A 22,374-nucleotide genomic window follows, 5' to 3' on the forward strand; every position below is an offset into this window, starting at 1 on the left:
AAATACCTAGGAATAAAAATCACTGCCTCATCCAAACATTTGTATAGAGTAAATTATATCTCTTTGATTAATGAGATCAGGGAAGATTTAAAAAGACTAGAAGGAGGAAATCCATCCTGGATAGGACGTATAAACTTAGTCAAAATGGTAATTATGCCTAAAATACTGTATAGATTTCAAATGGTACCAATTAAAATTCCAGAAGCCTTCTTTAAGATAATGAAAAAAATGTTAACAAGATACATATGGAAGAATAAAAAACCTAGAATAGCATATGAAACATTGAGTAGGACTAAAGAGAAAGGGGGATTGGGTTTACCAGATGTCAAGAGATATTATAAAGCAGTGGTTTTGGCAAGAATATATGACTGGACATTTAACCATAAGGGGAAAAGTTGGGTAACAATAGAGAATGAGCTTAGTGGAATTGGATTGAGTCAGATGATATGGGTCCCACCACAGTTTAGGGGAATCAAAGAAAGCACAAGTATTTACACTTTAAATGTCTTTAGGGTATGGGACAATTTACATAAAAATATGAAATGGGAATTTAATTCAACATTAATGCCTCTCACGAATTCTGAGTACTTTCCTCCGGGAAAGAACAAGATTTCGGGGAGATGGTTCAGAAAGGAAGACACCCAATTGAGAGATGTATTGGTGGAGGGGGAATTGAGATCACTTAAAGAGTTAATAGAGAAGAAGGGAGACATTTTTTTTAGAATGGATGAGTGGAAATACCATCAATTGAAAAGTTTTATTGGAAAACTACCGAAACCTTTGAGAATAAAACAGGAGTGGAATATGTTTGAAAGGTTGCTGGAGACACGAAGGGATGGGAAGCACGGTGTTTCAAAAGTGTATAGAATTCTCACAGAATTAGACACAAACACAAAGTTAAATTTTATGACAAAATGGGAAAGAGATATGGGAGTTGAGTTTGATGAGGATAGACAGAGAAAGATGTTTAGATTGATACACGATAATGTTAGTATGAGAGAGGTGGAGGTTAATTATAAGTTTGTGACACGATGGCACATCACACCAAGTGTTGAACACAAGATGAATGGGGAAAGTTCAAATATGTGTTGGAGAGGATGTGGAGATATAGGCACGGTGTTTCACATATGGTGGGAATGTCCGAAAATCCAGGCTTTTTGGAAGACAATAGTCAAGTTGATTAAAGAAATAACGGAAATTGACATAGGATTAGATCCAACGACGTGTCTCCTACACGTTGTGGAGACATCTGTAAATAAATATAAAGATTCAGGTATTTGGTACTTCTTGAATGCAGCGAAAGGGTTGATACCCAAGTTTTGGCGGAAAGTCGAGGTACCGAAGGAGGTGGACTGGATTAACAGAGTAAACCAGATAGGTAGAATGGAAAGATCATATCATATGCAGGAAGACAGAATGGGAGTGTATCTAAGGAGATGGGAAAAGTGGGAAAGAGCAGGATTGAAAGAGAAATATAAGAAAACATAAACTAGGATGTTAACATAACATTAAAAAGCCTCAAGAGAATAGAATGGGATAGAGTCTGCAGAGGGGGAAGAGGGGTGGGAGGGAGGGGTAGTGGGATGGGAAAGAAAAAAGAGTTTTAAGTAAGGGAAAGACAGAAATGTTATAAATGTATACTTGTATGAGAATTACTTCCCTGTTTGAGTTTTTGTATTAATATGAAAAATTTAATAAATATTTAAATTAAAAAAAAAAAATACAAATTTTTAGCTGGGGTGCCCAAACTTTCGATCCCCACTGTATATTATACATTCACTTCAGTCCCTAACCCTCAAGGGGTGTACAATCTAAGGTCCCTAGCTTACATTCATGTATACACATACTAGGGACAATTTAGACAGGATCCAATTCACCTACTAGCATGTCTTTGGAGTGAAGGAGGAAACTGGAGTAGCCGGAGGAAACCCACGCAGGCACAGGGAGAACATGCAAACTCCAGGCAGGTGGTGCCGTGGCTGGGATTCGAACCAACAACCCGAGTACTCCCAGGGAGAAGTGCTAACCATTTAGCCACTGTGCTGCCCATATTTACCTTTACAGTGGCTCATGCCATTCTTCTTCATTCTAACAATACCTGTGGAAGAGCCTTTCTCAACCTTTCTACCCTAAACCACATGTGTGAAACACAAGGCCAGTGGGCCCTCATACCTCTGCTGCAGCTGCAGCACCCCCTTCGTCTTCATCCCCACCTTATCTCAGCAGTCAGCAGCAGAGAGAAAAACAGAACTCCTTCACCAGATGCTATGCTTCTCTGTGCAGCAGCTGCAACCCCTTGTCTCCACCTCCCCTGGTCTCAGCATTCAGCAGACTCCGGCAGCTGACTTCAGGCCCCCTCTGGTCCTTCTCCAGACAATGCACTTTCTGCTTCCAAACCCCACCCCCAGCTCTCCCTGGCAGCAGCACAAGGTGGGGGAGCTCTGGACATTTAGTCTTACAGATACAACCAACCAGCCCTTCAAGGGGGGACAATAATGCTGATGTGACCTGTGATAAAACAACTGTAAGTTAATCACCCCTGCTGTAGAGGAACCCTTGAAAAAATGTTCAGGTCTCCGGGAACCCCTACTAAAAACAATTTATTGGAGGTCAATGGTAAGAATGCCTCCCTTTCAGATAGCCAAAAATATCATTGTGTCATTCTGCTGAAATTACCAAGTGGTGATGGCCCTGGAACTATATGGACACCATCAAATGGGAAGTCAATCAGCCACAGCTCAAGAAACCCCTAGCAACCTCTGGTCGAACCCTAGCATTCCATTGAACCCTGGTTGAGAATGGCTGCTGTAGACAGAGCCTGCTGTAAAGACTTGCAATCTTTAGATAGCAGCTTGAAAACTCTGTAAAATCCAGTTTTACCTTTAATACCGGGTTACACTAATGCGGTGCGGGACACTGCATGTCATTTGCATAGGAATCGCACCGCATTCCTGTGCGAATTACATGTAATGTCTGTGTGCTGTGATTTGAGCTATACATTTTGTATGGCTCAAATCACAACACATCTGCACCAAACAGGTGCAGGACCCTTTTTTTTATCTGCACTTGGATTGCATCGTGTTCTCACCCATGCGTTGCGATTTCTGGCAATCGCATCGTGTTTTGCAATCGGTTTTCGGGGTGTCATTGATTTAACATTACAGCTAGCCCCTTCACACACATTGCTGGAAGTATGGATCATCAACTGAGGGTGCTGTACCAACTACCAGCTGGGACTGGAAACATCATAGGCAAACTTACATATTCGCCAGCACACCACGGATCTCGATATGATCCAAAACTGTTTTTATTCCAAAAAGATCACATCAAATAAAAGTGCAATGTTTCGGAGCCGCTCAGGACCCCTTCCATCAGGCATGTGATAAGGGAGCAGTAGTGACTATACAGATTATATATACATAAACCACCAATCAAAGCCAAGAACATATCCCCACCCCCCTCATCTGTCATCCTATGACGTCACAATCCCACCAAAATATGTAAAATATGATAAAATACAGACACGGTATTAGGTGTATATACCTCCATGCACTCAAAATTATCATCTACCAGGTGAAGCAGGCGTAGCACTCATCTCTATTGTTGATCGGGCACACTAGCCAGATGTGCCCATTCGGGGATCGCAAGTGAGGCGTTGCCGTTGCTAAGCAACGGAAGGTGGCCATCAATCAGGGTGTGCCTCACTATGGCAACGCATGACATGGGATCAGGCCAAGGGCAGGCTCAGCTCCAAGAATGAAGCTGTAAAGACACCAGGGACTGTGAAAAAAAGTAAAGTGGAAGTGAAGGTGAAAAATAAAGAATGTAACAGTTATCAGCTACAAAATGGAAAACAAAAAAAGAAAACCACAAGGGAAAGAGGAGAGAAAAGGGAAACAAAAAAAAATAAAAAGGAAAAAAAACTGAAAAAAGGGGGAAGAAAAAGAGAAAAAAAAAGGAGAAAAGGAAAGAAAGGAAAAAAGGGAAACAAAAAGGGGGGAAGGAAAATAAGGGAAAAAAAAGAGAAAAGAAAGGAAGAAAAAAGGGGGGAAAAGGAGAAAAAAAGGAGAAGAAAAGGAAAAAAGAGAGAGAAAAAGGAGAAAAAAGGCAGAAAAAGGAGAAAAAAGAAAAAAGGAGAAAAAAAAGAGAAAAAAAGGAGAAAAAAAAGGGGGGAACTAAACAACAAAAAAAGGATTTTGTATATATATATCCTGTATAGTCACTACTACACCATAAATTTAACATTGACACCCGCACCAGATCACATGAACGCGATACGATTGCAATGTATTGCAAGAAACACACAGGATTCGTAGCATTTCCCGCACAGCATTAGCGTGAACCCGGTCTAAAATTCTGTCTGTGTTCAATCTGCGTTTCTACAATTACATTATCCCTTCTTTCCCAATTGACTGAAATTATTTTTTCAAATGATTTCAGCTGAAGGGGGAAATGGATGGGGTGAAGTTAAAGCAAATAATCTGAGTTTCAGAGCTGCTATTTTTGGATTATCAAAGACCTTACAACAGCCTCTGTGCACAAAGTACTGCTAGATGGGCTAGTCTAAGGAATGGCAGAAGTCACTTAAAAAAAAAAGGAAATGGCCAAAAATCATAGTCATTAAAGAGACAAAATGTTTCTTAATTTTATAGATTTGTCTATACATCTATTGTTACAGGTCTAGGGACAGCATGAAAAGTGTTTCTCCTTCCTATCATAAAGACTCTATGACTTTTGGTTCCCTATGGTTCTAAACAGAATAGGGTTCAGGCTGCTTTTACATTACTTTTTGATCCATTTTATTTTGTAGCAGGTTCCTAATAAAAGTCGGGAATATTAGAGAGAGTTTTAACAGGGAAGCAGAGATGAAAGAAAATGCAAAGATACATCTTCACTTTCTGCATGTATTAGAAAAAGCAGTTCCAATATTATTTTATAACATGAGCAGTAAGCTATAGTGATTGACGATGAGCCACAATGACACATGAAACATCAGATTCTGGTGTTTATGTATTCAAAGCCTAAGGCTTATAAAAAAAAAACTTACAATCTTGCTCTCACAGTCCAATTTTCTTATGTCCTGAATGAAAAATGTTTTTATGAAATGCAGCTTTAAAAAAAAAAAAAAAGTTGTGATCCAAAGGGGACTGTATGTAAATGACTATCATACACATGTAGAGATTCCAAATGTGCTTCATAGCTGAACTCTAGGTAAGCAGATGGAATACATATAAATGATCATTTTTACCTGCCAAAGGATTTGCTTTTTCTGTCCATCCAGTCCTGAGATTTACACAGCTCCACCACATAGCACAGCCCTGTCTGGCAAGGCGGACAATCTGATTTTTCTCTGCTGCAGTCTTTGGAACATGATCTACCTGTATTTAGGGTGGAACATGTAACATGTTCCAGTTCCTGCCTCCTCTCTGCTCCTTACCCCCCTTTCCTGTGACATCGGGCGAGGGATCGTCTCCCTGCATCCTTTGTCAAAATTCAAAAAGAGCGGCCATGCGGTTTTTCGCCCACACAGCCACATCATTCATTCACAGGCTTCCATGAATGAATGAACTACAAGTACCACTGGCCTCCACGGCCAATGGCTTGTAGTTCTCCAGGAACTATGAGGGTGCTGGTGAGCGCTCTCACAGTTCATTAATTCTTCCTGTAATTCAATAACTGTCTACCCATATGAGGAGCAGTCAGACAGCTGAGTGTCTGCAGGAGCCTGGCATTGCACTCACGATCTGCTAGGGCGCAATGCCTTACAGTCTGATGAGTAAAAAAATAATAAATGCACATTTTTTACCTCCAAAAAAAGTAATTTTTTTAATTTAAAAGATGAACTTATCCTTTAAGGCAGCCTTCCTCAACCAGGGTGCCTTCAGGTTTCTTCAGGGATGCCTTGGAAAAATGTGTAAAAATTGCCCAAAACATAACCACTTCAATACCGGGCACTTTTACCCCTTTCCTGCCCAGGCCAATTTTCAGGTTTCAGCCCTCTCACACTTTGAATGACAATTGCGCGGTCATGCAACGCTGTACCCAATCTACATTTTTATCATTTTGTTCACACAACTAGAGCTTTCTTTTGGTGGTATTTAATCACCGCTGGGGTTTTTATCTTTTGCTAAATTAACACAAAAAAGGTTTCTGTTATAAAAATTTGCAAATAAATAATTGTTCTTTATAAATTTAGGCCAAGATGTATGCTGCTACATTTCTTTGGTGAAAATAACCTAAATCAGTATTTATTATTTAGTTTGTAGGAAAGTTATAGATTTCACAAACTATGGGATGTATCTGAAAATTGATCAATCCTGAAGTACTGACAGCCAATCTAATTTCTTGAGGCCCAAAAATGTCAGAATAGTACAGATATCCCAAAATGACCCCTTTTTGCAATGTAGACAGTCCAACGTATTTCATAAGAGGCATGGCGAGTTTTTTGAAGTTGTAATTTTTTTGGCATACATTTTTGGAAAATGAAGAAATTAAAAAAAATATTTTCACAAATGTTTTATTTGTTTTACATACTGTCAGCAGTGCAGTACAGCATCATCATAACTGGTGTGATGGTGATCATGGACACTGACTGGTGACAGTACAAAAAAAAATAATAAATTATAATTTTTTTTCAATTTTGTTAATTTTATTATATTATTTTGTATTACATTTTTTTCTCTTTTTTTTACAATTTTCTTTTCATATTACACTATGAACAAAGTAGCATAATGTTACATAGTAACATTGTACTACTTTGGAGAAGTGATCAGTATTATTATTTTTTTTTTTTACACAATATGATTGCTTATATCAAAGAATTTCTTTGCTATAAGCAAGCATTTAACTGAATGAAATCGATTAATTCATGTTTTTTTGTTGTGATTAGCTGTGATTGGCCACGGCAAATTACATGGCACAGATGGGCTGTGATTGGCCCAGTCTATGCATGTGAGCACTCTAACCAATCACAGCTAGTGACACAACTGTATACAATGGATGGCATGAAAGGAAGTCATCCATTGTTTACGACTGTCATGTGACCTGCTGTGATTGGTCACAGCAGGTCATATGGTACTGGCAACGGGCCAGTACACATATCTGTCATCGGCTGTATTAGAGCCGGAGGGGGACCAATGCAGCATCCACCTAGGTAAGTATAATTTACAGAAAATTATAGAAAATATAGACATGGAGTTTGCTCACAGGAAAAAAAGAGAGAAGAATGGGAACATCATAACTGTTCAAACCATTCAGTGCCCAATCAGCAGGGTGGGGGGCAGGTTAGTGACCAAGCTGTATTTTTTAGCTGAACTGGAGAAAACTGAGGTCACCAATCTGCCTACACTGCCTGGATCAAAGGACCAGCTGGACAGCATTAAAAATCCTTTGGCAGGAAAAACAGTTTGCATAATGTATACACAGTTCATCTTTGTAGTTAGCTGTCTGCCTGACGTTCAGCTTTAATAAAAGCCTTTTAAAGAGCAAACGACAATTTTTCTTTTAATAAGCACTAATGAAAAACTGCATTCTAAAGACTCTGAGAAAATCTGCTGAACGGCGCATTGCTGCCTCTGATCTGCTACGAGGTACAAACATCCCATAACAGTATAGCTCTTTAGGGGCAGCAGATGTAAGAGGAAATAAATTATGCAAGCTCACAGTTTAAATCAATTTCTCAATGTAATAGATTTCAGGGCATACTTATTCCTAGATATGTGGCCATGAGCCGCATTACCGCAAGGATTACCCGCTCAGAATTGCTTATTTCTGCCGTCTGAAGTTAGATTTTATGCAACTTCCGAGTCTCTCTTGCAGCTGAGAGATAAAACTTTAAACACTTATTTTCTTTGCGAGAACTTCCATCTCTACAAGAGTTTTAAACTAAACATCATTCCTTATTTCATACGTTTGACACCATCGGATGTAGAATGACAACTTATGACAGGTCTTAAAGATTACTTTGCAGTTTTAAATAGAATTCGGGTTTGAGCTGTGTTAAAAGATCACTGAAAAATAAAACTTCTAGCATCTATATTTTTTTTTGGTTTTTTGGTCAGTTAAAACACACACCTTGAAATGTAACTACGGCCAAAATCAATGGCATATACTTTATGATGCCGTCTGTCAGTACCATCAGGCTACAATCACCCAAGCGATTTGGGCCGGTCCAAGTTGTAGAGGCAGGAATCTTCTCACTCCTGCTGCTGCTGTCAGCAGCTAGGTGCGGCTGCCAGCCCCATTCACTACAATGACGAGTTACCGGCAGCCGCACCTATTCGAAGGTCTCGTCATTGCCAGCGATTACCTGCTGTGATCGCTGCTGGACACACACTTGGGGGGTTATTTACCAAAACTGGATAGTGCAAAATATAATTTTTTTTTTTTTAATTTTGGACCTTTATTTATTTTTGATAGCGAGAAAAACAGTGATTATTGCACACCACCAAAAGAAAGTTTTATCTATCTAAACAAAATATAAAATTTAGTGTTACATGATGGAGTAATTGTCAAACTATCACAGCTCTAGAAATGGAAAAATGAATTGGTAAAGTAATATTACAGGCTGGTATTCAAGGTAAACTGGATGTACAGTACATGTCCCCTAGTTTACCGTAAGGCTGACTGAGCGGATAGGAGACATGGGGCCCCCAAAGAGATGAGAATAATAGCTTTTTCCCTATAAAATATTTTTTTTTTCATTTTAGAGACTGACAAGGTCACTGTAAAGTGTCTTCAATGTTATGCCACAAACCTTTCAGCTAAGCCCCAACCCCTTTCCTTCAATGTACTCTGGCTGGTGCAGAAAACTTCACCTCCACTTCACAGAAGTACCTATGAATGTCTATAAATGGTTGTTTCAGTCCATGGAGAGGAACTATAGTTCAAGCAACACAGAAATCAGTTTATCTTTGTGGCCCCCTTCATCTCTGGAACCCAAGTGAAAGCATAAAACCTTTACAATTACACATAGAGAAAGGGCTCCACTCCATATACTGTTCCCAACACAGTGACATGTCCAACAACATATATGGTGACACCAGTCAGGCTCCATCATATTTATCCTGACACTCCCTTCGAATGTTGGAAAGGTTGGAGCCAGGAGGGTCTCTGAGTCCCTTCTGGTTCTGTCCAGTTGTTCGAAATTATTGGACTATGATAGTATTGCTAGTGAGAGAACTATCAGGTCTTTACGTCCACCTGGACCCATATGTAGGTTAGATTTGGACCCATATGTAGGCTAGATGTACCTAGATTTGCTAGGTAAAACATTTGCTAGATAAAACATTTTTGCAGGACCAGGTAGACCTCTCAAAAGGCTGAACCACATTTTTTTCCAGAGGCCAGATATGTTATTGGAGACAACCTCCCCTACCAGACAGCCAGATGATCTTGAACAAAATAGAGTAGAGTAAAATGTTTCTATAGGATGGAATCATTACTGCTCAGCATTTGAATACTATTCAGAATGTAACAAAGTTTGGACCCCTTGCCTCCATTTGTTGCTCCTGTCTTCTTCGTCACCCCTGTGACAATCTCTTTACTGCGTCTTTTATACTACACCATCTAAAGCTGGGCTATCCCATGTAGCCTGCCTGCAGCATCCCTATCCCTACCTTTTCCCCATTACCCTGATTGTACCTTGATTTAACCTTGAATGGATAAAATTGATTTAACAATAAGAAAGCTTGAATGGAAAAAAAATTAAAGCAGATGCAGTACAGTAAATAGCAGCCAATTACATTCTATTTGTTAGATGGCCAGCACAGGTTCGAAAATAAAAAGGTAGGATCAGGTTGCTATGGGTAATCCAGGCAGCTGTATTTTCAGAGACCCATTAACATATCCAGCCCGGAATCTCTCTCCAAGTTATGAAATATCCTATCAGATGGTCTTGCTGCCACCTAATGGTCTAACACAATTGAGTAACACTGCAACAGCAATGCATGCTGAAAACTACATCATTCTGCTGAGCAACTTGTTAAATTAAGTTACAATACAATTACATACAGGCTATTTATTGCACAGTATCACCAGGCAGCCGTAATTGGGTTGTAAGTAACATAACTGTGATGGTATTAATCAGGGGCGTATTAGCTGATAGGAAAAAATGGTGAATCAGAAATGTTATGCCCTTCTGAAGAGATTTAAAAACCTGAAAGACTGGCGAATGCCAGATGCATGTAGAAGGCAGTTCAAGAAAAAATGGAGAAGCACATGAGAAGTCTTGGAGGTGTGATAGTGAAAAGGCAAAAAAAAGGATAATACACCCTGTTCCAAATTATTATGCAAATTCTATTTAAGTGTCACAAAGATTAAATATTTTGTTTTTCAGTTTAACTCATGGATGGCATTGTGTGTCAGGGCTCTTTTGATCACTGAAAACAATCTCGGACACCTGTGATAATTAGATTGGCCGGTGAGCCCAATTTAAGGAAAAACTACTAAAGGAGGGTGTTCCACATTATTAAGCAGAGCACCATTTTCAAGCAATATGGGGAAGAAAAAAGATCTCTCTGCTGCTGAAAAGAGTGAAATAGTTCAATGCCTTGGATGAGGTACGAAAACATTAGATATTTCACAAAAACGTAAGCGTGATCATCGCACTATTAAGAGATTTGTGGCTGATTCAGAGCACACCTTTAAGACAATAGCACCCTCCTAGTTAGGTTGTTAGTGAGGTTAAAGTGGAGCTCCACCCAAAAAGGGAAGTTCCACTTTAAGGACTGCTCCCCCGTTCCCCATTAAGGATTGGCACCTTTGGAGGGCGGGGGAGAGTGGGTACCCAAATTTGACAGGTACCCGCTCCCACTTCCGGTCCGATCCCCTAGACGATCGGAAGCGGAAGGTGTCCTCCCTCCCTGTAGTTTTCTTGGACACGTGACAGGTCCCAGAAGACTACAGGACCATTCACAAAGCACAGCAATACTCGCGCATGCGCAGTGGGTACCCGGCTGTGAAGTCGCAAGCTATCACAGCCGGGTGCCCACACTGAAGATGCCAGCCTAGAACCCAGGACGGCCGGTGAAACGAGCTGCAGGGGACAAACCACGGGACCAAGTGACAGGTAAGTGGCTGTTTTTTAAAAGTCAGCAGCTACAGTTTTTGCAGCTGCAAACTTTTTTTTTTATAGGTCGAGTGGAACTCCGCTTCAAGGTAAATTTAGTTTTTTTGGCTCCTCTGTAATCTATGTACTGGGTCCAGCTGGCTGCAGCCTCAACTGCTATCCCACGCCCTCTTGTGTGTTCTAGAATGTAGTGCGCTGGAAGGGGCAGACCCTGGGCTTAAATATTCATAAGCCTAAGCCAATCCCTGTAAGGGAAATGACCAGTAGGTGGCCAGGGGCTGTATAAATAGTATAAATAGTATGGGGCCTGGAACAGCAGGCTCTTTGTTGTGGAGGAGAAGATTTAGCCTGAAGGGCAGATCAGCTAAAGTCATCAGGAGCTCATTTAGGTCCAAGCTCAGGGAGAGCTGGGGGGGCTGCAGTGAGAGATTCTGAAGCCAATTCAGAGGGAGTTCACTGAGGATCTGGCTTGAAGGCTCACTGGAGAAGTGTCTGCCTGGTATTAGAAGGAGGTATCCAAGTTCACAGGGACATTGTGGGTAAAGGCCTGAGGTAGTGAGATCCTGGTGACTGTTGCTGCTTAACCCTGTAAGTGCTTGCTACAGAGCTGCTGACCTAGGACTGCTGCTGTAATTGGAGTCCCCTGAGTTGTCTGTTCACGTTCTGCAAGTCCAACGGGGGCCCAGTTAGCTAGTCTAGTCTAGTTATAACCAAGAATGTCCTCTGTTACACTGTACACTAAATTTGGAGCATCCCAAGGCTCGCCCTACACCCCAACCAGTTTCAACAAGCATTAAACCTCAAAAAGACACTCACTGTTTGTTACTGGGTTGTGAGACTGTGGAGCTGCTGTGTGCCTGGCTGCCGTGAACCCAATAGGGAATAGAATCTGGGACAATTCTGCAAAACCCGTCTGGGGTCTGTGTTACAATCGGTTCATTCAACTGGCTCTGCCAAGTGGCATTGACCCCAGAACTATGCAGACACCAAGAGGTCACTTATAAGCAGCTCAAGGAGCGCCTAGCAAACTTTGGAGGAAGCCTGGTTGAGAATGGCTAGTCTAGGCTGTTTAGTTGAAGACCACAGACAAGGGCATTTAAGGCAGGGTAGAACTATAGCACCACAGCGGCACATTATTATTATTTTTTTTATTCTAAACAGTGAAATATGACTTGTGAATCTGGTTCCTGGGGGGTTGGTGTCTTTCACATTGTTATAACAAACCAAAAATCTGTGACTTCTTTTCCTTAGTGTGATTCTAGGTGCAGACTCATCAGTCCAACAGAAGGCTATAGAACCTTGTACAGGTGTCAAACATTTTCAGAATTCACAGGAGCATTCAGTGCAAGAAAAGCATAGACAAGTTATGATGCTTATTTTAGCACAGACCACCATCTCAATGTAAAATCAATATCAATATTTTGACGAGATGCGTAAAACACAACATATAAAGAAGGTAATGAAAAGGCAATGCAATCAATATCAGCTTTCACAGGCAGATCACTACTGGTGGCTTAGACTGTCAATTACAGTCCAACGAGGTGAATATTTAAAACTACAGAAGCAGCGAAGCAGGGTCAGACCTGTCTGACTGTGAAATTCTGCAAGTTGTGTAAGATGGATAAAAGTACCAGGGATGATGTTGCTAGGCAACAAGCAGTTGGAAACTGCAAAATCATAAGAGGTTATGAGCTAAAAAAGAATACTAGATGATTCCACAAAGTTTTTGTTTTTAAAGAATAACACTAGTCTAATGGAAAAGCAGGGTGTTGTTCTGATATGAGAAGCTGCTAAAATACTAAATATAGCCAGCGAAGTTTTATTTGCAAAGAAAGAAAATCTTAAATGTAGCCCAGAACCTAACACACTGAAACGTTTATTGTCTGTGCACACCCCATTTACCACATATTAACCACTTGCCTACCGGGCACTTATACCCCCTTCTTTACCAGGCCAATTTTCAACTTTCAGCGCTGTCGCACTTTGATTGACAATTGCGCGGTCATGCAAGATTGTACCCATATGAAATTTTTATAATTTTTTTTCTCACAAATAGAGCTTTCTTTTGGTGGTATTTAATCGCCGCTGGGCACTTTTTGCGCTATAAACAACAAAAATTCCAAAAAATTTAAAAAAAAAGTTTCTTTGTTTCTATTATAACAATTTTCAAACAGGTAATTTTTATCCTTCACTGATGTGCGTTGATGAGGCTGCACTGATGGGCACTAATAGGCGGCACTGATGGGCACTGATAGGCGGCACTGATAGGCAGCATTATTGAGGTGGCACGGATAGGCGGCATTGATAGGCAGCATTAATGAGGTGTCACGGATAGGCAGCACTGATAGGTGGCACTGACTGTGATCACTGCTGGGCAATGACTGGCACAACCGCTGGGCACTGACTGGTGGCACTGACTGGCAGCACTGCTGGGCTGCACTAATGGGCACTGGTGGGTGGCACTGGTGGGCGGCACTGGTGGGCACAGGTGGGTAGCACTGCTGGGCAGAGGTAGGTGGCACGTCTGGGCACAGGTGTGTGGTACTGCTGGGCACAGAAGGGTGCACTGCTGGGCACAGGTGGGTGGAACTGGTGGGTGGCACTGCTGGGCACCGATCATCAGGGCACTGATCATCAGTGCCCTGATGATCGGTGCCAATCCCTGCTCTGACAACTGTCGGTTCTTGGCAGTACTTTCCTTACGCTCTGACAGCGTGAGGAAAGTGCAGCCGAGAACTGGCAATTGCATTTCCCAGAGATCAGCATGTCATTGGACACGGCTGATCACGTGGTAAATGGCCGCTGTGATTGGCCTTTTACCACATCACGTGATCAGCTGTGTCCGTAGGACACAGCGATCACAGAGATCGCCGGATGCGCGCCGAAAGCGCGTTCTGGGAGGACGTCACATGACGCCCTCCCAGAACTGGCCGGCCGCAGTGTAGCTGTCATTCGGCTATCTGCGGTCGGCAAGTAGTTAAAGAATATCGTCACTTTTGCTGAGAAAAACATAATCCTTCTGCGTATTCAGTGTACACTGAAAGGATTTTACCAAACAGTTGCAGTCTTGCCTGCTTCTGCTCTGCAGAAATAGTGGTTTGTTTGACCATGTCATGTGCAGGCTGAATCTGAATGGGGGGGTCTGGTTCATTACAATCAGCTTGTACATTGTCAGTGTACTGAAAGCTGCAGTGTCTGCATTCCTTTAAAAGTAATTAAGCAAGAAACTCAAATAGAGAACAATCAGCGCAAAATGCTACCACCCTGCTATTAGAAATAATGAAAGTGTCCATAAAGTCCAATGTAGGGCTACAAAAGTCCATATAGAATTAGGTCAAGCTTCCTATATTGGTAGTAGCAGAACTCTGTGTAAAATAGAAAAGAGAAGAAGCGCCTCTAAGTACAGTATAGGCAACTTTAATGGGTAACAAATGTAGAACAACTCACATATAGCATGTATAAAGTAGGCTCAAAAAGATGGGAGAACGGCTGTATCAGTGCTTTGACAGCCGCATCTGCACTCAGAAGACCGTGGATGTAGGAGAGAAGCCAGCTGGCATGTGGAGTCTCCTAAATATGGCGTCTGGAGCACACATTGAGGCGCGACGTCGGCATCAGCGTGATGACGTACATGGAGCAGCATGCATAGTGACGCGTTTCGGAGCATGCGCTAGACCTCTAAGGGCGGAAGCATGCTCCCTTATCAAGCTAAGGGGAGAGGCTGTGAACATTCTGATATATATATTAAAAGGACACTAATTAAGCTAACAATACAAAATAACGATCATACTGATTGGGGTAACAATTAAGACTAAAGAGGAAGTCAATCAAGGCTAAAATAAAATTAACAGGTTAAATAGTACCAGATAAAGAACAATGGCAAAATGAATTACAGCAATGGTAGTGATGCACATAAAAGGAATAATGAAGAAAAAAAACTATTAAGTAAAAAGAAAAAAGGAAATAAAATAAAATTAATATTGTGTTTATCTAAAGAAACTAGAAATGCTAATCATGAAAAATAATATTAAATAATATTAAATAAATGCAAAATACCCATGGTAGTGATGCATTAAAGCACAGTTACCCATTAAAGTTACCTATACTGCACTTAGAGGCGTTTCTTCTCTTCTCTACTTTAAAAGTAATTACCCTAAGGCTAGCTTCAAACTAGCTTGCACAGTAAGATGCTGCGACACTTTTTGGATATTAATCCCTCTTGTTAATGTGTTGCACCAAATTCATGAAACAGAAGCACTGTCAGAATACACTGATCAGTGACTGCAGGTGATTGGTTGCAGCCACTGATTATTGGAAAATTTTCCAATATGTAGTTTGACAGAGGTAGATTAAATAATTGACTTTTCAGCGGGAGAGGCTACACACTGATCAAAATTTGTCCATTCCCTGCTGGACTGGCTGACTTTTGATCAATGTATAGTCAGCTTAATAAAATATATAAACAGCGCAAATCAACCTCCTCACCATATAAACAAAATTAAAATATAAATAAAAAAATTGGAATAAATTATAGTGATAATAGTGTCCCAAAAATATAAAAATTATATAAATTGCAAAAAAATATATATATATAAAATTATAAAAGTTCTTTCTTCCCATAAGATAAAATCAAAAAGATCTTCTCCCAAAGAAATGTGCTTCCACCATTCACCAGTGTGAAATCAACATCAACTGCACTCACCAGATGTTAGTGAGTGTTGCGCCTTTTAGGATTTTAGGGATCCTACACCCCCTCTATATATTTTCCAGAACTCCTTTCACCTTGTATGGCTTGATGTAATCCTTCCACTTACTCCTAATAGAAGCTTGTATTAAATCTCCCAAGAGTCTATAGAGATACTTCTCAAGCAGGAAAAGTATGCAGTCTTCTTTCTCGAGAAAGAAGACCGCATACTTTTCCTGCTTGAGAAGTCTTTTTGATTTTATCTTATGGGAAGAAAGAACTTTTATAATTTTATATATATATTTTTTTGCACGCAATTTATATAATTTATATATTTTTTTGACACTATTATCACTATAATTTATCACAATTTTTTCATTTATATTTTAATTTTGTTTATATGGTGAGGAGGTTGATTTGCGCTGTTTATATATTTTATTATTAACTGGTGTATTGCACCGGTGCACATCAGTATACTTTTACCTCTATTTTTTATTGAAAGGTATTCCTGTGCGCTGGGGTGTGAAAGATATATATAGTCAGCTTAAGATGACTTTCCTCCCCCATCCTTAGGCTGTTTTAAAACTGTTCCATTGCAAAAACATGGTAAAAATGCATATGCATTTTTTCCTGTTTCCGGTACCTTTTGCACCTGTAAAGAAAATACATGTGACTCAAAAAAATCACACAAAAATTGCAACCGTGGTGTGTTTTCCACTCATTTCAATGAAGAGTTTTTTTTGTTTTGTTTTTTTACTGCACCAAAAATGCAGCATGCAGAACTTTTAAAAACACAACTGATCCACAACTGACTGGTGTGAAGAATTCCATAGGATTGAATGGTCATGCATATTTATTCCGCTTTTGTGAAAGCAAAAACGGAAGAAAAACTGATCAGTGTGAACGGGCCCTTAAACATCCCAAATATGTGCAACATCTCGACCCTCCCTGGTCAAACATCTCAACATTGTTTTCGTAGCTAAATAATATCTGCAGCAAAATCTCTTATTTCCCCAGCCAGCAATATATATTCACCCAAGGGTAACATTTTTATCAGATCTACATTAGGGTCTGGTCAATTCAGAGGTTTCATTTGGTTTTGATAGATTCATTCTTGACCTCTGTAGCCTTTGCTAAGTTGACATTCTTTTCAGAGTAATCCAAAGTCAATTGGAAATTAATCTTCATGATTCATCTCTTGTGGGTATGCTTATGAATAGAATATAACTGAACAAGAATCCACACATTATGACCTTATAACCTACCAAAGAGCAATCAGGAAAGATGCTGAATTAACATTTTGGTAGAAATTCTCCATAAGTAGGATCATCGTAGGTTTTTAGAAAGGTGTCATGTTTAACTAACATGTATCTGCGTGATCTGATGTTAGGAGAAAGAATAGGTCAGTAATACTACTGTAAAGAGAAATTAGGGCATAATGCAGACAAAATCAGGATTTGAGAGAAATTTGTGGGTCATGGTAAGATACCATTATAGTTTTGGTATCAAGATGAAAGAAAGCAGAACTACAGGTAAATACACATATATGAACTGTCTATCTGGCAAAGGATTTGTAACTCTGCACATTCAGATAACTAGTCTAAAACTTCTTGGGATGCTAATATCATGCATACCATGAGACTTCGGGTCAGTATATGCCATACTATGCATGAGCTGAGCAATCTCCACCACACTGCACATGCGGTGTCCGTCATCATTTGGGGGCCAAGTCAAAGAAATGGAAAGAGTGGGCCAGTCCCCGGGAAGAGAAGATGGCAGCGCAGGTTTGACAGTGGGACAGCTTACACCAGACAGCACTGGATTCACTGGGTGTGAAAGAATGTTTTTGGAGAACATCCCAGTGGAAAAGGTAGGAGGGAAAAAAAGTAAAGGGGGATTGAATTTCCTCTTTAAAGTAGAACTAGAGGCAAAACTTTTTTTATCATTTTGGAAAGAGTGAGGGTGGGTTAGAACCCCTGTTGTTTTATTATTTGCCATATATGCCCCATTTGGGAGATTTACCATCACCTCCTGACCCATAGACAAAACAGGAAGAGAGAGGAAATGCTTGCAAATGGGAACCTCCAGGCCATCAAAACCCTTGGGAACCTCCAGGGCAATCAAAACTGGTGTCCCCATTGGAAGATTTGTCCTCTATTACTTTTCTGGGGACAACCTAAAATTTGGGATTTTATTTTACTTTCTCTTTCAATGCTAATGGTAAACAAGACAAATAGAGAGGGTCAATCTCTAGGAGCCTTTTAGGGCAGTACCTGGAGAAAGTGCAGCTCCACCCATTATCACAGGAAACGCCACAATTTAAAGTCTGCCTCTTCCACCATGCCCTCAGTTATAGCCGAGTAACCTCTGACATGCTAAAAACAGAAACAAACACCATGCCAACCACAGAATTACAGACATAATAGTCACCAAGGAATAGAAAAGGGGAGGGGGTTAGATGCTGCTGTCCTGAAAGGCAAAATGAGAAAGAAAATCCAGACAATCACATTGGCTGATTTGGAAAGAATTTATTTGCAAATTATGGTGGAAAATAAGTATTTGGTCAATATCAAAAGTTCATCTCAGTACCTTGTTATATATCCTTTGTTGGCAATGACAGAGGTCAAACGTTTCCTGTAAGTCTTCACAAGGTTGGCACACACTGTTGCTGGTATGTTGGCCCATTCCTCCATGTAGATCTCCTCTAGAGCAATGATGTTTTGGGGCTGTCGCTGGGCAACACGGACTTTCAACTCCCTCCAAAGGTTTTCTATGGGGTTGAGATCTGGAGACTGGCTAGGCCACTCCAGGACCTTGAAATGCTTCTTACGTAGCCACTCCTTCGTTGCCCAGGCGGTATGTTTGGGATCATTGTCATGTTGGAAGATCCAGCCACGTTTCATCTTCAATGCCCTTGCTGATGGAAGGAGGTTTGCACTCAAAATCTCACGATACATGGCCCCATTCATTCTGTCCTGTACATGGATCTGTCGTCCTGGTCCCTTTGCGGAGAAAGAGCCCCAAAGCATGATGATGCCACCCCCATGCTTCACAGTAGGTATGGTGTTCTTTGGATGCAACTCAGCATTCTCTCTCCTCCAAACACGACATGTTGTGTTTCCACCAAACAGTTCTATTTTGGTTTCATCTGACCATATGTCATTCTCCCAGTCCTCTTCTGGATCATCTAAATGCTCTTTAGCAAACTTCAGACGGGCCCGGACATGTACTGGCTTAAGCAGGGGGACACATCTGGCACTGCAGGATCTGAGTCCCTGGTGGCGTAGTGTGTTACTGATGGTAGCCTTTGTTAGGTTGGTCCCAGCTCGCTGCAGGTCATTCACTAGCTCCCCCCGTGTGGTCCTGGGATTTTTGCTCACCGTTCTTGTGATCATTTTGACCCCACGGGGTGAGATTTTGCATGGAGCCCCAGATCGAGGGAAATTATCAGTGGTCTTGTGTGTCTTCCATTTTCTAATTATTGCTCCCACAGTTGATTTGTTCACACCAAGCTGCTTGCTATTGCAGATTCAGTCTTCCCAGCCTGGTGCAGGTCTACAATTTTGTTTCTGGTGTCCTTCGACAGCTCTATGGTCTTCACCATAGTGGGGTTTGGAGTGTGACTGTTTGAGGTTGTGGACAGGTGTCTTTTATACTGATAACAAGTTCAAACAGGTGCCATTGATACAGGTAATGAGTGCAGGACAGAGGAGCCTCTTAAAGAAGAAGGTACAGGTCTGTGAGAGCCAGAAATCTTGCTTGTTTGTAGGTGACCAAATACTTATTTTCCACCATAATTTGCAAATAAATTCTTTCCAAATCAGCCAATGTGATTGTCTGGATTTTTTTTCTCATTTTGTCTCTCATAGTTGAGGTCTACCTATGATGCCAATTACAGGCCTCTCTCATCTTTTTAAGTGGGAGAACTTGCACAATTGGTGGCTGACTAAATACTTTTTTGCCCCACTGTACATGCAGAAAAACTGGACCACGTAGTTGCTTTGCAAATCTGTTCCAGAGATGCACCAGCCCTTTCTGCCCAAGAGGCCACCACCGATCTTGTAGAGTGTGCTGCATCCCCTTCCGGAGGGACTTTGTCTAATGCCCCGTAAGCTTCTTTGATGGCGTGTCTGAGACATCTACCCAGAGTACTTTTGTAGGCTCACTACCCATTGCGGTTACTTATAAAGAGTACCTGCCTCAGGGTCTACTGGATCCTTTCTATTTGCTCTTCCGGAAGGAATATCCTTTGTTGTACGGAATAACAGTATATCCCAAGAACCTTACTCTCTGGGCCAGAATTAAGTTAGACTTTTCCAGATTTAACAGACATCCCAAGCTTCTCAGATGAGCCTGAGTCGTCTGAAGATCTACCAGCACCTGCGTCCTGGTTTCTGCAAACACGAGTAGGTCGTCTAAATAAACCGAAATCCCCCTCAACCTCAGAGGCTCTAGTGCTTCTGCCATGACCTTGGTGAACACCCTTGGAGAGGATGACAGGCCAAAGGGTAGTGCCTTGAGCTGCATGTACTAGATGGACGATCCCAGATTGACCGCCAATCAGAGGAATTTCTGAGAAGACTGCTATTGGATTATGTAGGTAAGCGTCCCGCAGATCGATAGTCGCCATAAAGCATCCCGGGGATAGCAGCTTCCTCGCTGAAAAAATTGTATCCATGTGGAAGTACTTGTACCGAATGGACTTATTCAGTAATTTCAGATTCAAAATTAAATGGAACTTCCCCGAAGGCTTTTGGACTAAAAATATGTGCGAGTAGAACCCCCGACCTTCTTGCTCCCTTGGCACCTGAATGATGCCTTCCTGCTGCATCAGTTCCTTCAAAAGGGATGTCATTGCTGAGGCCGTCTCCTGACTCCTTGGGAGACTGATCACACAAAATCTAGTTGGTGGGGTCCGGGAGAACTCCAGGCCGTACCCCTGGGCCATGATATTTCTGAAAAAGGTACTTGATGTTGTTTCTTCCCACTGTGACAAGAAAGCCTGAAGCCTCACTCCCACCAGAAGAGAAATGTCATTGGCTCTTGGTCTGTCATTCTGGGGGTCTGAAGAGTAATCCCCATTTACCCCTGTTTCTCTGGAAACTCCAATTTCTTTTCTGGGTCTGCTCCTTAATTGTTTGAGTTTGTGAACAAGGATGGAAATTCTTTCTGTCCGGCTGCTTCTTATTTTTTGACAGGAAAGCCTTTTTCTTATCCACTGTTCTATCCAGCACGGATTCCACATCTGGGCTGAATAGCAGGTTCTCCGAAAATGGAATTCGGCATAACGTCACACCTTAGTTGTGGAGTCCCCAGACCAGGTCTTGAGCCAGATGGCTCTCCTTGCCAAGTTGACCAACGCAGAAGACCTGGCCCTCATTCTAATGGACTCTGCCGATGGGTCAGCCATATACTTTACGGCTTTTAGAAGGATCGGGAACAACTCCAAAAGTCCTCTCCTGGAGGTCCCTACCTCAACTTGAAGCTGCTCTAACCAGCAATCCAAATTTCTCGCCACCACTGTGGAGGCCATAGCCGGCTTGAGGTTGGTCAGGGAAGAGTCCCACACTTTTTTAAGGAGCAAGTCTGCCCTCTTATCCATTGCATTCTTCAGGATGCCCATATCCTCAAAAGCCAAATCTCGAAACTTGCGAAAAAGGCCGCATCCAGCCTCGGTTTCTTATTCCATACAAGCAATTTGTCTTCCTCGATTTGGAAAAGAAAGGGCCCCTTTCTGGATCCTTCTATTCCTCCTTTACCAAGTCTGATAATAGCTGATGGACCTGGAAAACTCTATTTTTAGCTTGTTCTAGGCCCTGGTACATTTTATCGTGAACTGACAGCTGGACATTCTTCTCCTGAATTTCCAGCGTTGTATATATTGCTTTCAGCCATTTCATCCACCTCCTCCAACGATAGTTTATATCTGGACGAGCTTGCAACCTGCTCCTATTCCTCCGAATCTCTGAGGGATGCAAGGACGCTCTCTCTCTCTTCACTGAGTCACTGATTTCCTTTTGGCCTGAAACGGAAGGCCACGGACTGGACAAGGTGCTCTGTTGCAAAGTCGGGTGAAGTGTCAGCAGTTTATCTAACAAGGATTGAAACGAGTCTCCAACAATTCCTTTTTGACAGAAGCAAACATGTCACTGCATTGCTGTGAAGATTCCTCTTTTACTAAATCCGCCACACATGCTCTACAAAGCAGTTTTGGTTATGAATCTCTCAGGAGGATTCCTACAAGATGGACACTTCCTTTTAATCGGAGTGACCACCTTCGTCTTGACAATGGCCTTGACCTGAAAGATAGGAAAGGAGCAGGACAACAGAGTAAACCACATCAGGCTCCTGTCCAACCGGACCCGGACGTGTTCTCTGGAGTGACAATTCACGCTTCTCTGTCTGGCAATCTGATGGACATGTCTGGGCTTGGCAGTTGCCAGGTGAATGGTACTTGCCTGACTGCATTGTGCCAAGTGTAAGGTTTGGTAGAGGGGGATTATGGTGTGGGGTTGTTTTTCAGGGGTTGGGCTTGGCCCCTCAGTTCCAGTGAAGGGAACTCTTAAGGTGACAGCATACCAAAACATTTTGGACAATTTCATGCTTCCAACTTTGTGGGAAC

General features: G+C 41.6%; 1 protein-coding gene and 1 pseudogene across 2 annotated transcripts in view; both read right to left on the reverse strand.

Annotated features, from left to right (window-relative positions):
• HHAT (hedgehog acyltransferase) overlaps positions 1 to 22,374 on the reverse strand; it is a 385,158-nt gene that overhangs the window by 286,220 nt on the left and 76,564 nt on the right. The window lies entirely within an intron of this gene.
• LOC149461774 (uncharacterized) lies at positions 19,960 to 20,997 on the reverse strand (annotated as a pseudogene).

Source organism: Staurois parvus, unplaced genomic scaffold (assembly GCF_062004578.1).
Source record: "Staurois parvus isolate SC_StPar_1 unplaced genomic scaffold, SC_StPar_1.0 ptg000192l, whole genome shotgun sequence".
Classification (NCBI taxonomy): domain Eukaryota; kingdom Metazoa; phylum Chordata; class Amphibia; order Anura; family Ranidae; genus Staurois; species Staurois parvus.